Genomic DNA, 19,634 nt, shown 5'->3' with positions numbered 1-19,634 from the left:
ACTATTTTCCTCCATCTTACAGCTGAAGAACTTGTTGGAGACTTGATATCTCTCGACCCGGGCATGAGCTTGGAAAACCATTTTCAGCTCTTCGAACATCTCATACGCTCCGTGTCTCTCAAAACGCTTTTGGAGCCCCGGCTCTAAGCTGTAAAGCATGCCGCACTGAACGAGGGAGTAGTCATCGGTACGTGCCTGCCAAGCGTTCATAACATCTTGTTCTGCAGGGAGAATAGGTGCGTCACCTAGCGGTGCTTGTAGGACATAATCTTTCTTGGCAGCTATGAGGATGATCCTCAGGTTCCGGACCCAGTCCGTGTAGTTTCTGCCATCGTCTTTCAGCTTGGTTTTCTCTAGGAACGCGTTGAAGTTGAGGACTACGTTGGCCATTTGATCTACAAGACATATTGTAAAATATTTAGACTAAGTTCATGATAATTAAGTTCATCTAATCAAATTTATTCAATGAACTCCCACTTAGATAGACATCCCTCTTCTAGTCATCTAAGTATAACATGATCCGAGTCAACTAGGCCGTGTCCGATCATCACGTGAGACGGACTAGTCAACATCGGTGAACATCTTCATGTTGATCGTATCTTCTATACGACTCATGCTCGACCTTTCGGTCTTCTGTGTTCCGAGGCCATGTCTGTACATGCTAGGCTCGTCAAGTCAACCTAAGTGTTTGCATGTGTAAATCTGTCTTACACCCGTTGTATGTGAACGTTAGAATCTAACACCCGATCATCACGTGGTGCTTCGAAACAACGTACTGTCGCAACGGTGTACAGTTAGGGGGAACACTTTCTTGAAATTATTATGAGGGATCATCTTATTTACTACCGTCATTCTAAGCAAACAAGATGCAAAACATGATAAACATCGCATGCAATCAAATAATAATAGTGACATGATATGGCCAATATCACATAGCTCCTTTGATCTCCATCTTGGGGCTCCATGATCATCTTGTCACCGGCATGACACCATGATCTCCATCATCATGATCTCCATCATTGTGTCTCCATGAAGTTGCTCGACAACTATTACTTCTACTACTATGGCTAACGCGTTTAGCAATAAAGTAAAGTAATTTACATGGCGTTTCTCAATGACACGCAGGTCATACAAAAAATAAAGACAACTCCTATGGCTCCTGCCGGTTGTCATACTCATCGACATGCAAGTCGTGATTCCTATTACAATAGCATGAACATCTCATACATCACATATAGATCATTCATCATTCATCACAACTTTGGCCATATCATATCACAAAGCACTTGCTGCAAAAACAAGTTAGACGTCCTCTAATTGTTGTTGCAAGTTTTACGTGGCTGAAGTAGGGTTCTAGCAAGAACGTTTCCTTACCTAAGTGAAAGCCACAACGTGATTTGTCAACTTCTATTTACCCTTCATAAGGACCCTTTTCATCGAATCCGCTACAACTAAAGTAGGAGAGACAGACACCCGCCAGCCACCTTATGCAACTTGTGCATGTTAGTCGATGGAACCGGTCTCACGTAAGCGTACGTGTAAGGTTGGTCCGGGTCGCTTCATCCCACAATACCGTTGAAGCAAGATAAGACTAGTAGCGGCAAGAAAGTTGACAACATCTACGCCCACAACAAATTGTGTTCTACTCGCGCAAGAAGAACTACGCATAGACCTAGCTCATGATGCCACTGTTGGGGAACGTTGCAGAAAACAAAAATTTTCCTACGGTTTCACCAAGATCCATCTAGGAGTTCATCTAGCAACGAGTGATTGGATTGCATCTACATACCTTTGTAGATCACGCGCAGAGGCGTTCAAAGAATGGGGATGAGGAAGGCGTACTCGACGTGATCCAAATCACCGGAGATCCTAGCGCCGAACGGACGGCACCTCTGTGTTCAACACACGTACGGTCAGTGTAACGTCTCCTTCTTCTTGATCCAGCAAGGGGGAAGGAGAGGTTGAGGGAGATGTCTCCAGCAGCAGCACGACGGCGTGGTGGTGATGGACCTGCAGTAGTCCGGCAGGGCTTCGCTAAGCACTATGGAGGAGGAGGATGTGTTGGAGAGGGAGAGGGAGGCACCAAAGGCAAGGGTAAGAAGTCCTCCATCTCCCCACTATATATAGGAGGGCCAAGGGGGGGGGGCACCGGCCCTAGGAGATCTAATCTCCTAGGGGGGTGCGGCCAAGGGGAGGAATCCCTCCTCCCCAAGGCACCTAGGAGGTGCCTTCCCCTCCTAGGACTCTTCCCTCCTTGAAACCCTAGGCGCATGGGCCTCTTGGGGTTGGTGCCCTTGGCCCATGTAGGCCAAGGCGCACCCCCTACATCCCATGTGGCCCCCGGGGGCAGGTGGACCCCCGGGACCCTTCCGGTGGTCCCGGTACAATACCGGTGACCCCGAAACTTGTCCCGATGGCCGAAACAGGACTTCCCATATATAATTCTTTACCTCCAGACCATTCCGGAACTCCTCATGACGTCCGGGATCTCATCCGGGACTCCGAACAACATTCGGGTTACTGCATATACATATCCCTACAACCCTAGCGTCACCGAACCTTAAGTGTGTAGACCCTACGGGTTCGGGAGACATGTAGACATGACCGAGATCGCTCTCCGGTCAATAACCAACAGCGGGATCTGGATACCCATGTTGGCTCCCACATGCTCCTCGATGATCTCATCGGATGAACCACGATGTCGAGGATTCAAGCAACCCCGTATACAATTCCCTTTGTCAATCGATATGTTACTTGCCCGAGATTCGATCGTCGGTATCCCAATACCTCGTTCAATCTCGTTACCGGCAAGTCACTTTACTCGTACCGTAATGCATGATCCCGTGACCAGACACTTGGTCACTTTGAGCTCATTATGATGATGCATTACCGAGTGGGCCCAGTGATACCTCTCCGTCATACGGAGTGACAAATCCCAGTCTTGATCCGTGTCAACCCAACAGACACTTTCGGAGATACCCGTAGTATACCTTTATAGTCACCCAGTTACATTGTGACATTTGGTATACCCAAAGCACTCCTATGGTATCCGGGAGTTACACGATCTCATGGTCTAAGGAAAGGATACTTGACATTGGAAAACTCTAGCAAATGAACTATATGATCTTGTGCTATGTTTAGGATTGGGTCTTGTCCATCACATCATTCTCCTAATGATGTGATCTCGTTATCAATGACATCCAATGTCCATAGTCAGGAAACCATGACTATCCGTTGATCAACGAGCTAGTCAACTAGAGGCTTACTAGGGACATGTTGGTGTCTATTATTCACACATGTATTACGATTTCCGGATAATACAATTATAGCATGAATAAAGACAATTATCATGAACAAGGAAATATAATAATAATGCTTTTATTATTGCCTCTAGGGTATATTTCCAACATGCAGTGGCTGTGACTCGTCGTGCCCATGCTTCTACACGCCCGTGCCTCTAGACACTTTAAAACTGTGGCTCTTTCACTTCTACCATTGATTCGTTGCTTGTATTTGATGTATCCTCATGTGATAAACTTCACGTGTCTATGTGTCTGCGGTGTCACATGGCTGTCCCTCTTGAGAGTTTGCAACCGTGCCTCTCGAACAAAGTGTTCTTACCGATGCCTCTGCCACCTCTCTTTTTTTCATCTAGAGGATTTGTATTTGTGCCTTGATAATGCCAATTCGAAAACTGTGCTTGTGCGTCGGAGAAGCTGCAATTCCATGTCTGTATGCAGAGGGTGTCTAGCGGTGGCTCGAGAACGTTAATTGCAAGGTCATATTTGTGCCTTGCCAAGCGGAAGCACGTGCATGTAGAGGCTATGTTTTCGTGCCTTTGTTGCCTGCATTCATGTGTTTCCGGCGAGTTGCTGCTTGTATCTCTACGTGCTTGTGGTGATACCCGTGCCTGTGGAATAGACACGTATGTGCGTCGTGTGCCTACATACCTGTGCCTGATAAACACGTATGTGCGTGTTGTGCCTGCATACCCGGGCCTCACCTGAAACCAGCCTTGACTATCGAGGGACAGATGTTGTGAATCTAGCTAGATGAGGCACAAATGAGTTTTGGCCTTCGGATCTAAGGCGTACGGCTGGCTGTTTGTTTGCTTCATTGGATTCTTCCATTGGTGGTCTTTTTTCAAAGGAGGAATTGATGACCGATGTGCCGGCTGTTCGATGTGACTATTCAGTGTGTCAGTTACCGAAAATAAAGTTAGAGGCTCCTCGATTTCTCCACGGCATCAAATATTTGTGCACAGCCGTGACTTTACGAAGTGCATGGTTTTATGTGCTTCGGAAGCACAACCGTCTATTCGCTGTTCCTAGTTCACATGTTAATGCGCATTGTAACTCAAAGGTCCCTCGCCAAGGTTAAATACTGGCCGTGTTTGTGAGGTTTTCACGTCGTATTGTAGCCACAGAACATCAGTCAGTTCCCAGCCTCCTCGCCACTCCCCAACCTTGTCGCAGGGTCTTAGGAATCTCCATTGGCATCTTACTGCTCGTTGCCATGGACGACTTTTTGAACACCACTGAGTACCATTCTATAGTTGCCGATGGTAACACGAAGCACGACGTGTGGTACACCAACGAGCCTGGTAAGGTGGATGAGATCATTCGCTTGTACGAGGACTGGTTGCGCGAGGAGAAGCACAAGTTTGTTGGTCTCGGCATGGAGTTCACGCGAAAAGATTGTTATGGGCGTAGAAAAGTCGCTGTCATGCAACTGGCTATGCGGAATCATGTTTTGCTCTATCACTTCTGCAGGGCCAGGACGGAGTGCCCTGCCCTGAAGGATTTCCTTGAGAATAGAGGTATAACTTTCTCTAGTGTGGGCGTCAGGAATATTAGAGATGCTCCTTTTCAAGATTTCATCAGAATTCTAGAAGGGTACCATATCGACATCCAAGAGAAGTTTATGATCAAAGGCGGCGAAGAAAGGGACTCCATGGAGGACTTAGCAGGAGCCATCATTGACGAATCTTATTCGAAGCTGGAGTCATCTTTTCTAGAACTTCTTCGTCACTACTGGGATTGGAAGCCACTTACTTTTGATCACCTGAAATATGGAGCTACTTTAAGTGAAGATTTCATTTTTGTTAGTTTTTGCCTTTGTTGCCAAAACAGTACTTGTTTTTTTGTATATTCATGTTTTAATTTGATTTTCCTTTAGGAAGGGTATGTGAGCTATGAGCTATGGTTTCTGTCGATGAGGGACATCCTGCATCGTCGCTGTCTTCCTGATCTCAGATGGCGAGGACGTTTCTGAGGAGTAGTCCAGGTGGAAGTGCTGGCAAGATGGATTGTGTGATGAATTGGTTATTTGATAGTTATTGTATGGGGTAGTATTACATAGACTGATGAATTTGTAATTGTGGTTGTTTTATTTTGAACTGGATGGAGTTGACTAGTTTGGAAATTTAAGTTTATTTTCGTTCCATTATGTTTTTCTTGATTGGGTGCCTTCAAGAATATTTTCCTGTATGATTTGTTGCTACGAGTTGGTATAAGATGAGATGTATTAAGAGGAGCACTCAGATGTGCACTTTCGTGATTCTAGGCAGCGCACAGTCATTTGTTTAGGGAGGCATTGATTTTGTTTTAGGCAAGGCACGCTCTGGTCTTATTAGTTTGCTAGCTTCTTCACTGACAGGTAGGGGCTTTACTTTTGCTTTGTGTTTGTACTGTGTTTGGCACAGTTGTTTTTATATTGAATATATGGTTGTGGTTGTGTGTTTGAAATGGTTTTATGCAGAGCTTGAGTGTGTTTAAGATTCTTCAGATTTTGCCACTTTGCTATCTGTTTCAATATATGTTGTCTGTTTCAGTATATGTTGTCTGTTTTAGGGACGGTAATCCAGTGTGATACTTTTTGTGGGAGTATTGTGTTATCGACGGTTGCCTTATGTTAGTATGAGTCACTGTCATGGTTGTATGTTCTGTAATATTTCTAGTTAGTCTGCTAGTGAAGTCACGTCTGTCTAGTTAGTGGAGCCATGTGCTATGTTATGTTGAGTCAGAGTTCTGTCTGTTGTTCGCAAATGCTTTCTCTTACACGTTCGCTCGGAGAGGCACATCTACGATGTTACTCAAAGGCATGGTCGTGCCTTTCTTTCGAAACGTTTGCTTTCACTTATTTGCTGAGAGAGACTCGTCGTTGAAACTTGTGAGGTCACGGACCTTTTACAGTTGAAGTCACGGTCGTTCTTCTGTTTTGGTATTTTTTTCAGTTTAGTCGTCTATCACAGAGGATGGTTCTTCTTTCGTTAACTTGATCCATGGTCGTGCTTCCATGACTCATTTGGCTTGGAGAGGGACCGGTGTTAAGCAGTCGAGAGGGGACGGTCCTGTGGTAACTGGTGGCGCACTTGTGTGTGTCAGCTTAGTTATCCGTGGTTAGAGAAGCACGTTCTACGTGGAAAGAGGCACGACAGTGCCTCCGTGACCCGGATTACTGGAGGTGAGTCATTGAGGTGAGTCATTGAGTGGTGTTCTAGTGCAAGGAAGTGATGTGTTGAATATCATGTTTAGAACTTTTGGAAAAAATATGATTCTTATTTGTAAATGTTTGTTGTTCAGGAATTTAAGACTTGACCATTTGAACGCACAGCTGTGTTTAACGGGATCCATAGCAGATACCTTGGACGGACACAAAAATAGGTGAAATGTTGTTGTGATTACATATGAGTCGATATGGCTGTCTGAAACAATGTTCGGATGGCTCCAGCTAAATTAATGCAAATTTAAGCAGTATTCATCTTCTTCCAACTCTTCTTCTTTCGCGCCAGATATTGTACTTGTCGAGGACGATGCTTAGTGCCTCAAATACATGGCTGTGTTGTGGTTGGATGTTATCATTTTGTAAGTTAGTTGTTCTCTCATTGGTTTCACATGGATCTGCAAACACATAACCGTGCAAATTAATAAAATTTATTGCAAAACTTAATGTTCAGCTGGCTTGGATGAACGTATGTTGATGTGTTGTCAATGAGAATGAACTTACATTATTGATAAAAATGAATTATTATTCATATTAATGAGCGGCATCAAATGCATGGTGTAAATAGCACTGTCATCCTTGAAAATTGAGAGCATTAATGTCTGTGATTAGAAGGTGAATACTAGGTATGGGATGTGTAGTGGAACAAAAAGATGCATGGTTTAAATGAGGTAGAGCTACAGTTAAAAGAAACTTACTCTCTGTCTGAGTTACATACACTCTGCACATGTTTGACATGAAAGGAGGCCATGGTGTGAGGATAATTGTTGTAAGCAGAATGGTAAGCTCTCTTGAAGTTTTCGATGACAATGTCCGAGTGTTCCTTTATACCATCGCAATTGATATAAGGACACAGAATTTCGAAGCGACGCATTGCAAGATTCACGATGATGAGGTAGATAAAATGTGGATCTTTTCTCACAGGTATTAAGACCTAAAACAATTGACAAGGAATAATATCATTGTAACAAGAAAAACTTGTAGAATCAAAGATGAACACTGGGCAGATAGAGTGAGTAGGGTGAACTCACGATGTTACATTTTTTGGGCAGCATGTACCTAATAGTTTTTTCCACAATCTGTTCCTTGAGTAGTTTTGTGCTTGCTCCTAGAACTTTAAATTTATCCTGCAGAAAATTGTAGCTGTGTCACTCAGTGTGGTAGTAGCAGTAACTGTGATTTTTTATTATTATTTATGAGAAGCAAGAACTTACAGAAGCGTCCATGTACATTATATGCTTGTGCACAAATGTTGGCGTTGCGTAGAATTGTTCTTTCATCAACAACGCTGAGTAAGCATCGACCACGAATGAGTGGATATATCCGTATACCTTCATTGACAAACCTAAAGTTCGGTGATCGGCCCAACGTCGATCGACGTAGAATATCCTCTTGCTGTAAAAAACAAATGAATTTTAAATCGTAGGATTTTCTTTTTAAACATAAGATGAAACGATTAGCATTATTAAACGAAGGGACCAAAACTTTACTGTAACAGGAACAACGAATTCATTACCTATCATTTTGCTTGATACCTGGCGTATTGTCGATGATTGTTTCATACACTTCTTTCTCCTCGTTTGTGGAATCTCTTATTTCCAAAAGTTGGCAGTGATCTTGATGGTCATTCTCTTGGTCAGTGAATAGAGTCTGTTCTAGCTCAGAATGATGTGGTGAGGCTGGAAGACATGACCACCGGAGTTCAATTGACCATTACTAATTTGCAGATGACCCTCATTATAATTGTTGTTTCTTTGGAACATTAGGCGTTGTGGTTGGTATTGCATGCGCAGTTTTAATGTTCTGACAGTTGGATTACCGGTTGAGCTTGAAAGAATATCTGTTGGAAAATGCTGGAGAGGATGGCCGGAATACTGCATGATGTTGAACTGTTGTTGCAAGGCACTATAACTTTGCCCATTAGACCCGCCTCTGTGTGGTTGCTGATTGTTCTGCTCTTGAGGTTGGCGTTGTTGGCACTGTGTAGTGCTGTTGTTCTGAGCATCATTGTGTTGGGGGTAGTGGGCATCACGGACAGTGGTTTGTTGCTGGTACTTCTTGTGACTTTGGTTGTTCATCGCATATGGTGAGCGCTGGCTTTTGTTTGAACCGTCATTATTCTGAGCACCAGGATGTCGGTAGAAGTGGTTTTTGATACTAGGAGCTGGTTGGTTGTAGTGTTGGGACAAGGGAGTTGCTGGTAAATTTTGGGACAAGACAGTTTGAGTTAAACCTGTAGAGTATGACGTATCAAAGGCCTATGTGGGGTGGCTACCGCCTGACATTGATCCTGATCTACTGGGTATAGGTGGCTCTGAATAGTTAGAAAGGGAAGATCTAGCTGACGAGCTTGAATTATTGGCCAAGTGTGAGACAGTATCAGGTTGGCATTGTTGTGATGTTACTTGGTTATGAAAGGGTTGTTTCTTTTTTTGTTCAATGACTCTGTCAAGTTGTTCATAGATAGATGGGTCAGGCCATATTTGATCATCATCAATGAATCCACAATTAAGGAGGCTTCTGTGGTTGTCAGCTTGTAGAGACTGGTTGTTTGCAGTTTCTGTTGAATTATGTGGAGGATCCAGTATCCTAACTCTTTTCATAGGAGGCGCTGTACTCTTGTTACCTGGATCTTTTGACTGCTTTAAGGACCTCTTGTGAGGTGCCATTTGTGGTTCCGGTTTTGGCGGATGTGCGCTTGTGGTAATAGGGACGCTGTCTGTAGGATCAATAGGTGGTTGCTTCGTACACTGTTCATGTTCTTCTGCAATGTTATTGTCTTCTGCATTGACAGATGGTGCAGCAACCAGTGGAGCATAACTAGTGGATGGAATTGCTTTTCCCGTGTCTAGTACTGAGCCAGAACCACTGGCAAAATCATTGGGGACTTCTACTTTAGGAGGAAGGGAGGAAGTAGCTCTTGTGCGTTCTGTTTCAGCAATGTTCTTCTCGTCACTCAAAGTTGAAACAAGATGGACCTTATCTTCCTATAGCGAAGAAGAACGTTGTCCAGTGACATTGTTTGATTTTTGTGCAGGCTGGGATACAATGAGGCTTTTTGTGTTGGTTGAAGAGTTGTTGTGAGCGCTGTCAGAACCGCTGGACCGTGCAGTAGTTGGTGACGTTTTCCCAACGTGATAAACATGTGCTCCAAGTGTATCTGCTGAGATTGGATCAGTCAGTAATTGTTTGTCAACCGCAGAGTGCGAGGCTGGTGTTTCTGTTGCAGTAGGTTTTGCTGTTTCCTCCAAGAGTTTTTCCAGTGGGCTTGTCAGAGAGTTGTGGTCTGCAGATCCTCCAGCAGAATTTTGGGTTTCAATCGGTACAGAACACTCAGATGAATTTTCACCTATCATTATAATTGCCCCGCTCTCCAGCATCTCGGATGTTGACACGGAGGGCTCATGGACCGGCAAGCCATCAAGGCAGTTGTGCAGATGGTTATGAACTTTGTCCAGATGAATCTTGGCTTGTTCATCAATGTCCTCTTTGTTGTGGTCGATCCTGTTCACTTCCAATAGCAACTTAATCTGGGCTGATGATTTTATGTGTGAAGATAGATGAATTTGGGACTGCTCTCTATCGTACGGATTCTGGGATTTTGGGTTAGGGGTATCGCAGCAACCCTTTAAATTTTCCAGGGAGTATGATGTGGCGTGAAGGACACTGGTTGAGCCACTGCTGGAAGAACTTTGACTGCTTGTCGTGCTAGAACTTGGAAGCATAGAATATGTTGAAGGGAGTGATGAAAAAGTTTCTTTTTCATTTGAGTTGTCATGTTGCAAGTTGCAATAAACATCCTGGTCTTTGGTCTTGGTTTCTTTTGCACTAAGATCCCTACCAAGTGAAAGGAGCTTCTTCAATTTCTGCTCGAGAACTGGTTGAAACTGCGAGAAAAGTTCTTTGTACATTTCATTGATAACTTTGGCAATTTTCATCTTGGCCTGGAATTGAAAGAAAACCATCAGATATTATTAACACCGAGAATGAAAAGGAGTTATTAATATCGAAAATGAAAAATATCTTGTGAACTACTGTACATTGTGTCAATAATTGCAGAAAGGGCATGGAATAATATGCGCAGAAGGACACATGGTGTGCTGCCGGAAGCGCGGCTAACAAAGTACATGAATCATGGTGAACACATTCCTTGAAAGAGCGCAGTCGACCTACCTTACGAAGCATGGTTGATCTACCATCGTAGGGAAGCAGTGTTACAATTAACACAAAGGCACAGCTAACGTACTATATGAAGCACTTCTATGTTTAATACAAAGGCACAGTTAACGTACTATAGGAAGCACTTGTAGTTTTAACACAAAAAGCACGGATGACATACTATAGGGAGCACTTCTATATTTAACACAAAGGCACAGTTAACGTTCTATAGGAAGTACCTGTATTTTTAACAGAAAAGCACAGGTAACATACTATAGGGAGCACTTCTATATTTAACGCAAAGGCACAGCTAACGTATTATAGGAAGCACTTCTAGTTTTAACACAAAATTACAGCTAACGTACTATATATAGGAAGCACTGTTAGTTTTAACGCAAAGGCACAGGTAACATATTATATGAAAGCACTTCTTGTTTTAACACAAAAGCACAGCTAACGTACTTTACGAAGCACTATTAGTTTTAACGCAAAGGCACGGCTAACGTATTATAGGAAGCACTTATAGTTTTAACACCAAAGCACAGCTAATGTACTATAGGAGACACTTGTATATCTAACACAAATGCGCAGTTAACGTACTATAGGAAGCACTTTTATATTTAACACAAAAGCACGGTTAACGTATTATAGGAAGCAGTTCTGGTTTTAACACAAAAGCACAGATAACGTCCTATAGGAAGTACTTCTGGTTTTAACACAAAGGCATAGATAACGTCCTATAGGAAGCACTTTTATATTTAACACAAAAGCACAACTAACGTACTATAGGAAGCACTTCTATATTTAACACAAAAGTACGGCTAACGTCCTATAGGAAGCACTTCTGGTTTTAACATAAAGGCACATCTAAGGTACTATATGAAGCACTTTTATATTTAACACAAAAGCACATCTAACGTACTATAGGAAGCACTTCTATATTTAACACAAAAGTACGACTAATGTCCTATAGGAAGCACTTCTGGTTTTAACATAAAGGCACAGCTAAGGTACTATAGGAAGCACTTTTATATTTAACACAAAGGCACAGCTAACGTACTATAGGAAGCACTTCTAGTTTTAACACAAAAGCACATCTAACGTACTATAGGAAGCACTTCTGGTTTTAACACAAAAGCACAACTAACGTCCTATAGGAAGCACTTCTGTTTTAACACAAAAGCAGAGCTAACATCCTATAGGAAGCACTTCTGGTTTTAACACAAAAGCACAGCTAACGTACTATAGGAAACTGTCTGGATGAATACAGTAGGACATGTATCTGTTTCGTAAAAACTTAGGGAACATCATTTCAAACATAAAATCAGGTGCAGAAGCTGGAAATCACTTACGGAACAAAGTTTTTATTGAGGCACAAATTCTTCTATGTAGGCTTCTAGTCTGGGACTCATTTGGCGGTGGTTGGAAAGGCGGTGGTTGGAAAGGCGTGCGCCTAATGTCTTTCAGCTGCCATGTGGAAGGAAAGAATTACAGTCAAGTCAAATTAATATATCGCAGCTAAGTCATTATGTTGAGTCGAAAAGTTCGCCAAAGGAAAATGATGAAAAGTTGACTCACCGTGTGTTTCCCAAAAATTCCGTCCTCTATTGACAGGCTGTCTATGTTATCATAATTCTTAATGGCCTCTGTGTCCCACATGACAAGTCTTGCAGGAGTGTCAGGTTCCAGGTCCATAATCTCCGTATCCAGGTACTCAAAATACGTTATCTACAAGTGAGGAAGAGGTAAAATTTAATCATGTTCTTGTAGCTGCTTGTGGGTATAAAGAAGTGTACAAGTTAGTGAACGAACCACTGGAATCAGAAGGCAGCCACACAGGGCGCCTGCTAATCCTTTATCCTTGAAGGTCTGGAGTGATGTCACCAGTTTCTCTGTGACAGCATTGGACCAATCATATGATGATATGTTACTTGTTGGTCCTTCTAGAGCGGCTAAATAGTCAAGGCTAACGCAATCATATGTCGTTGGGCATAGAAATACCGCTGTTGCAAACATCACGAAAACCCGTTGAAACACTTCTCCTGTCAGCTCTGGGGTTATGAGATCAGTTAACACTCTGATGTTTGGAGCATGCCTAGCACACCGAGTTTCAGACTTAACCTGACATCTGAAAGCTTCTGAGCATTTTCTAGGGATAATGTGCCCGCCCAGTGGAATTCCTAAGATTCGGTGCACGGTGTATGAGTTGATAAGGAATCTGTATCCACTAAGCAGTATGAAACACCTGGAAGGGCAATCAAAATAGCGGACAAGCCAGCGAACGAAACACCTTGGAAGCTCGCGACAACATAGATCTAGAAGGTACCCAAAACCAATATCTCTAACTAGCTGTTTTTGTGGTTCTGTTAGCTTTTCACAGATGAAAAATGAATTTTTGGAAGCTAAGTTTTGTGCTGAACTCTTCTTCGTATTCACCCATTGCAACAGCTCTGTGGACAAAGATAAGAAATGACCTTTAGCAAATGTATTGTTGAACCACATGCTTTTATGGCAGAAGCTTACATATAAACGCTGAGTCAGCAAAACAGAGATAAATATTTAAGCCGTGATAAAAATGCAGCTAGAATGAGAGGCATTGATTTCCAAAGAAATTTCAACGACACACGCGAGATGCATGATAAAAAACACCTACTTCGAGGCAGCAAGCTGCTTCTTTGTCCTGTACTCCTCAACAAGCTTTTTGTGCGCTGCATGTTTTAACTCGATCCTTAGTCTCTCTACCTCTAGTTGGTCATGAACCATGAAATCTTGGGTGACAATCTCCGTGCCATCGACAGACTGAGACCGAGTCTCCGACAGCTGTGGGGTGGAATCCATCTCATTGAACTCTACATAAGAGGTCATGAGACATCATCGTTACCAGGTCAGCTATGTAAGATAGTTGTTAGCAGTCCATGTGAGACCATCATCAACAGGTTGGTTAGCTAAGACGGGTTCTAACTCTGAGTTAGTAAGTGTTTTGCAAAAACAGACGTAAATCCTTTGGATCTCTGCTATAGATTGCAGATCTATACAAATAATTTGACCTGTCTCTAGTTGGTTAGCTAAGACGAGTGGTTAAGTTTTGCATGGCTGGAGATATAACTCAAGTTAGCAAAACCACGGCGCAAGCATGAAGTTGGCATGGTTAAAGTGAGGTTAGCTGAGTCCTAATTTTAAATCCATAACCCCTCTGCTGTTAAGACAACACAACAGTTTGAGCACGAACCAGCTGAAGATAATTGGATGCGGAACCGATATTCAAATTGCGCCCCACCTGCTGTGTTGCGCACATGCGGTGTGTATGCAGCCCGCGGAATTGCTAGCAGTGGTATTTTTTTGTTCAAACGTTGAATCGGTGGCATAATCATGGTGAGGATGCAATGGATTACCTGAACAGGAGATCCACGGCGAGTGAGATGAAGGAGACTGATAATTTTTCAGTGACGAGCGAACTCTGCGGAGGGATCAGGGTTGGCTTTCCTTTGGAAAGCTCGCCTGTCGCCACCGATGCTAGATGGAGAGAGATCTGGAACTCATCTGCGGACGACCCCACAAGTTAGTCAAATACTTGGAGGAACTATTTGAGAGCCCACATGTCAGTATGAGTTTGAAGCCCACCTACCACATTTTCTCACCTCAGATGGAGGTACTCCTCGTAGGACTCATATAAGGCCGACCCCACAAGTTAGTGAGAGACTTAGAGGAATTAGTAACTGAGAGCCCACTTGTCAGTGTCATAGACGACCAAGTGAAGTAGACCCACCACATCTCGTCACACCCAAGAAACATGCCCATCTTTCATGCGTTGCAAAACACACCCCACCTATCAGGTTATTCTTCTCCTGCACGCAAAAAACGAAGTAGCCTCTCTCTTTCTTTCTCTCTCTCTCCCTCTCTCTTTCTCTTTTCTCTCTCTTCGAGATTCAAAATCATTGAAGGGGATCGCTGACAAACTACAGGGAAGGAGACCCCCCCACACACAATTTAGAAAGGTGTGACTTCCGAACAATCAGCGCATAAGATTTGACAATCAAAGTTAGTAAAAAAATTATCAACGCACCTTTTGCGCGGCGATTCCTGATACACGAGATTCAATTCATTGATGAATTTGTTGTGGTCGGGTTTCATAGAATAAAACTGTTTAGTTTTACACTGTAGCTTTGTTTTGAATTTGCTTTTTGTTTTGTATCCTCTCGTCCTTGTAATACGAGGTTGTTACTTTTGTTAGGTTTCATGGTTATCTTTGTGTTAAGTGTTGCACAAGCAAATTAGCATGAGAGGATCTCACTTTGGTTGAGGCTATAGTTTAATGAAAAATTAATATATGTATATATTTATATATGTTAATTATATAGAACTAAAAATATATCTCTGTTGATATCGACTTCGAAAAGTTTCAACACTGATACTGCAGGTTTATAACCTTTATATTTATTACGTCTCTTTTTCGGGGCAGATGTTCAAGAGTGCGTCATCTGGTCAGGACAACAGGGACGGTCGGTCTTTGAATGACATCGACAAGGATTATGGGAGGCGGGTAATAGTAAGGTAGTTGAACATTAGTGTTTGGTCTTTTATTTATGGGACGTTTGCTGTCAAGGTGTCACCACTGAGAACACCAAATAGTAGATCATTAACAACAACAAAAATGATTTATATATCCTGGATGAATGCTATAATATCTATTTATCATGTGCATCTACTCTGTAGTTGAGTATCGAGAGGTGGAAGAAAAAAATTACTACAAAACGAGAGGAAGATCAAGGATGTAGATGCTGTCAAACACGCACATGCTATGCGGGCTGGAATATTGGAGTCAAGACTAAGACACAAGTTCTTGGAAAACGCCCCAACTAGGAGCATGGTGTGCAACAGACACCTGCCAAGAGGAGCATTCTAAGCAGCAGAGACTCCACTAAGCAGATTGTGCAGGTAACGACAAAAATTTCAAACGCTGGTTTTAACGTATGTGGAAGTTTTAGTCGCACGTGCCTCTAATTATTTTTTGGTTTGAAGACACAGATGCCCACAAAGGCGCAGAGCGGGCGTTGTGACGGCCCAGCGTTTGTAGGTGGTCATAATGAAGAGGTGCAGGGTAACAGAATTTCCTTTGATGCAAGCAGAAGGATCATTGGCAACAAAAGCATTGGTGTTCAAGGATTCGGAACGGTTTGCACAAGCAAGAAGAGCCCAACGATAAAATCAAACATAGGAGCAATAAGCTCTACCATACAGCAGCATCAGAAAGCAATACAGGTGACAGCATATACGAACGTGCAACAACATTTAAAGCAAATGTATATTTTTTTGTGAGCAATTTTTTCTTTGTCTTCGTCTGGTATATTTAAATTGCAGTATCTTCCACATGCGGGTGTATGAGGAAGGAAGCAAGTACCGCGGTAGTCCACGAATCGATTAAAACATAAGGCAAGGTCCTTTGAAAGGACACCTGTGGCGTTCAACATGAGGGGTCCTTCCAAAGGATCTCTGATGGCATTTAAAATCGTCAGCGAAATCATCAATGCACGGAGGTTGTTGCAAGATTTGCTGGACAAGAGAGGCATGGGAAAACAAAGGTGACGTCGGAACTATGCTTTTCAATTCAACACACAAATAGTTTTATGGGAGAACAGGGTAAAGTGGAAAACAGGAGGACGGCTGTCCATCTTGTACGGCTGTATGTGCAGTTGTGTTCTTTTATATAGGATGTTGTTGTGCGTCTCCGGTTGTATGGTGTAAACAGAAGCACATATGTGCCTCTTTGTGCAGATGTGTGTAGCATGTCACATTCGTGATGTGAACAATGCCTCTGGTGTACCGCTTATACTCGGTGAAGAGGCACGGGTCTGGTTTTGGTATACCAGATGAGCCCTGATGAGTCATATAAATCTTTTGTTTAGAAATTAAAAAAATGCATATGCTGCTCTGGACATCTAATTATGTTTCTTGCCATGTGTTCAGGATTTGGCGGAGGGGATAGCAGATGAGGGAAAGAAATATCATAGTTCTCCATCCATTTCGAAGGAAACGCAACGTTCACAGCAGCAAGTAGCGTACAACGCCAGCACGGATTGCATGGTAGAAGCAGCACAGTCCCTTGGTTGCACGAGTGCTGGAGAAATAGGGAGCAACATTGCACAATGCAACATTGGAGAGGCAAACTCATTTATGGATTTGTCCGTGCCATGCAGAAACGATGCTGCTGCGTGTGACAAACAAGAGAGCAGCAGCAGCTCCGTTGTAAGTGGACCTATGGCTGGTGATGAGACTGATGTCGTCAGAAGTGAATGTGATCAGACGAATGAAGGCACGGTAGACAGAATCATCATGGCGCCGCCGACCATTGTAGAGAAAGAAATGGATGACATGTTTAAAGAAGGCATATACCCAACGATTCAGGAGGTCACCGAAGCGGTCGAACCAGAAGGTGGTATGGTATTCGGATCATTGGATGAGTGCTTTTCCTTTTTCTGCAGATATGCTAGAAAGGTTGGTTTTGCTACCAAGCGATCAACGAGCAGAAGATCGACATATGATCAGCAGCTTGACAAGCAGGTTCTTCAGTGCACCAAGGAAGGGCAGAATAAAACAACTAGGAGACATGTTAAGGAGAGAAGGAGCAACTGCTTGATCCGGACAAGCTGCCCAATCCAAATAACAGCCAAGAGGGATACAGATAGGAGGAAATGGTATCTGAAGAACGTGCGTCTAGAGCACAACCACGAGCTTCACCCATCTGATTGGATGCTAAAGTTCATGAGATGCTATAAGAAGATGACACCTCAGGAGAAATTCTTTATACAAGTGCTGCAGAAGACGAGGTTAGAACCAAGGAAGGTCATGCAGATTTTTGCTGCCATGGGGAAATCGAGGCGAGAAATTATGTTCGACACGATTGACATAAGCAACATTGCATGCTGGGACAGGGCTGGAGAGCGCGGCACCGATATCGCAGACACCATGAAACTGTTTGCTGATATGCAGAGGCGGAGGCCGGGATTCCACCATGTGGAAGAGACAGAGAACAATGTAGTGCGCAGCCTGTTCTGGACAGACTCCTTGTGTAAGATGAATTATGATCTATATGGAGATTTCGTGTCTTTTGACACCACATTCTCTATGAATATATATGGCTTGCCATTTGCACCAATTATAGGTGTCGACAACCACAGGTCGACCGTCCTATTTGGAGTAGGCCTTTTGAAGGATGAGAAAATAGGGTCATTCAAGTGGCTCCTAAGCATGTTTGTCGAGGCAATGGGAGGTAAAGAGCCGAAATACATAATAATAGACCAGGACCAGGCGATGAAGACTGCAATAAAGGAAGCTCTTCCAAGGACGAGGCACATGTTCTGCTGGTGGCATATTAGGAAGAACCTGAAGGAAAATAACGCAGCAGTGTTTGCGCAGCACCCAGGGATGTCTGATGATATATTTTGAATCGTCAAAAACTCACTAGATCAAGACGAGTTTGAGTGTGCCTGGAAAGCAGCAATTTCTCTGCACAAGGCAGAAGGCAACAAACATCTGAACACGCTATGGGAACTCCAAAATTTTTGGGTGCCGGCCTACTTCAAGGACTGTTTCTATCCCTTCTTGTCAACAACCACTCACAGTGAGAGCACGAATTCGATGTGGAAGAATTACGTCGACCACAAGGACACTATAAAAAGGTTTGTCGATGCGTATCACATGATTCAGCAAAATTGCCTCGCCACGCTTGACAAGAAAAGATACCGAACAGAAGAGAAGGCGCCATCACTAGAGACGGGTTTTCCGATTGAAAGACAAGCAAGTCAAGTATACACGAATGAAATTTTCAGGAAATTCCAGCTGGAACTACGGAACCGGACTTACTTCAAGTGATCTGATCTGGCAAAGGGGAGGCAGTATTTTTTTAAAAAGATTATTGATCCTGGAGATAAAGTGTGGAGACCATATCCCGGCGAGGAATTTGACAGGTCTGAGTTCAGGGTAGATGTGGATGAGCAAAAAGAAATATACAGTTGCAGCTGCAAGAAAATGAGTAGGGATGGCATTCAGTGCCGCCATGTGCTTAAGGTGATGGACCAAACAAGCATGATCGATCAACTTCCAAAATCCTTTGTCATCCCCAGATGGACCAGGAATCTATCAGAGAGTCTAAAAGTTCCGTCTATAAGTCAAGGTGATAGCATGACCATACAAGACGATGAAACTATGAGATTCGGCCTCGCTTACACTGAGTTGCCAGATATCTATTCAAATGCATGCAGAAAAGAGAAGGCATACCGTGTGCTGCGTGAGTGTACGGTAGATATGAAAATAAAAGTCATGGCGGCACTTGCTGAGGAACCAGACACAGGCATTCTTGTCGAAACTCTCAAGAACCCTCCCATGAGTGGCTCAAAGGGTACGAAAAAAGGAGATCAAATCAAAGCTTGTTCTGAGAAGAAAGGAAAATGCTACAAAGCCGCAACCAAGTGCGACCGTTGTGGAGAAAAGGGTCACATGAAAACAAACTGCCCGGATAACCCAGAAGTGCAGGAGAGGATGAGGATTGAAGAGGAAAAGAGGAAATCGCAGCAGGAGAAGAGGGCAAGGTCAATGAAATGGCTGACAACACCATCGAGGACATCAAACGGCTTAGGACAATGCACTCCAAGCCCAGGAGGAAGACGTTAGACGCCAGAAATTCCAATGACCCCACTAACAGCAGGGAGCATTTACCAAAGTCTTGCATCTACGCCAGAATCAAACATCACACAAGCCAGTCACACAAAATGCGTGCAGGGAAGCCCGGGACAAGGCACGGAATCTGCGCAGTCCATTTTTAGAAAGGAAAGGTCTGAGTGGAGACTTTTTGGTACCGGAGAACAGTACGAATAGAAAAGTTAAAAGGTAATAATGCAGCTTAAACAGGACGTAAGCAAAAAATAGTGATGACCGCAATCTTTCGCTTTGTTTTTATGTATGAATATTAATTTTAC

The 19,634-nt window shown here is 43.2% G+C and overlaps 1 pseudogene; it reads left to right on the top strand.

Moving 5' to 3' along the window:
• Positions 1 to 4,515: 4,515 nt before the first annotated feature.
• On the top strand, positions 4,516 to 19,329 carry LOC119315933 (annotated as a pseudogene).
• Positions 19,330 to 19,634: the final 305 nt, after the last annotated feature.

This window comes from Triticum dicoccoides, chromosome 6A (genome assembly GCF_002162155.2).
Source record: "Triticum dicoccoides isolate Atlit2015 ecotype Zavitan chromosome 6A, WEW_v2.0, whole genome shotgun sequence".
NCBI lineage: Eukaryota > Viridiplantae > Streptophyta > Magnoliopsida > Poales > Poaceae > Triticum > Triticum dicoccoides.
This window is presented reverse-complemented; position numbering and strand designations above follow the sequence as displayed.